The sequence below is a fragment of the Nomascus leucogenys genome, chromosome 21 (assembly GCF_006542625.1).
Source record: "Nomascus leucogenys isolate Asia chromosome 21, Asia_NLE_v1, whole genome shotgun sequence".
NCBI classification, from domain to species: Eukaryota; Metazoa; Chordata; class Mammalia; order Primates; family Hylobatidae; genus Nomascus; species Nomascus leucogenys.
Genome location: NC_044401.1, coordinates 70,280,667 through 70,281,495, shown reverse-complemented (window position 1 = coordinate 70,281,495; position 829 = coordinate 70,280,667). Strand labels below are relative to the sequence as shown.

At 39.4% G+C, this 829-nt stretch overlaps 1 pseudogene; it reads left to right on the top strand.

Annotated features, from left to right (window-relative positions):
• The first annotated feature begins 322 nt into the window (after positions 1-322).
• On the top strand, positions 323-595 carry LOC115832080 (annotated as a pseudogene).
• The last annotated feature ends 234 nt before the right edge of the window (positions 596-829 follow it).

The following is an 829-nucleotide window of genomic DNA, read 5'->3' as shown; positions in this document are numbered from 1 at the left end:
TTGAGATAGCTGATCCATGCTAATTTCCTTATCAAATTTGGTCACACCCTTCATGTTCTCTTCCATACAGGCTTTCTCATTTTTTTCTAATATGAATAGGCTGAGAATTGTCTAAATCTTTAAGTTCTGCTTCCCTTTTCATTAATAATTATTTTGTAAGTCATTTCTCTCCTCTCACACTTTACAAGAAGCAGTCAAGAGAAGCCAACTGCACTTTCAACACTGCTTAAAACTTTCCTCAGCTGATAAGTCCTTGATTCTGAAGTGGATTAGGTGCCGCTGTTGGTGCTTGAGTGTGTTGAATTCAGAACCATAGCCAGACATGGGACTGGAAGATGAGTGAAAGATGCTGACCAGGTCCGAAGATCTCATGGAAGAGGAAGAGCAAGAGGAGGAATTACTGGATCCCCTAACAACAGAAAGAGAGCAATGCAAGCAGCTGGAGAAATGTGTAAAGGCCAGGAGTGGCTAGAGCTCTGTGATGAGTGTATATCCTTCCAATCACAAAGAAGAGGATGGCATGGAGGAGCTCTTGGACTTTTTGCATGCAAGGGAGCACTGAGTGACCCAAAAACTCTTTAACAGCTTGAAATAAATGTGCAGACATATTTACTTCAGCCTTCATCACCTTAGCATAAGGATCTTTCCTTATGGTTTTGAATATGCCATTTGTTTCTAATTTGTGTAACTGTAAGTTTATATGAACCTCGTGGATTTTGGCTTAGACAAGTAGCTTCTATGTAATTAGCAGTGATTCTATCTTAATAAAGTTATGTGATCCACAAAAACAAGATTTCCTCAGCCAAATATCCAATTTCATTGCTCGCAA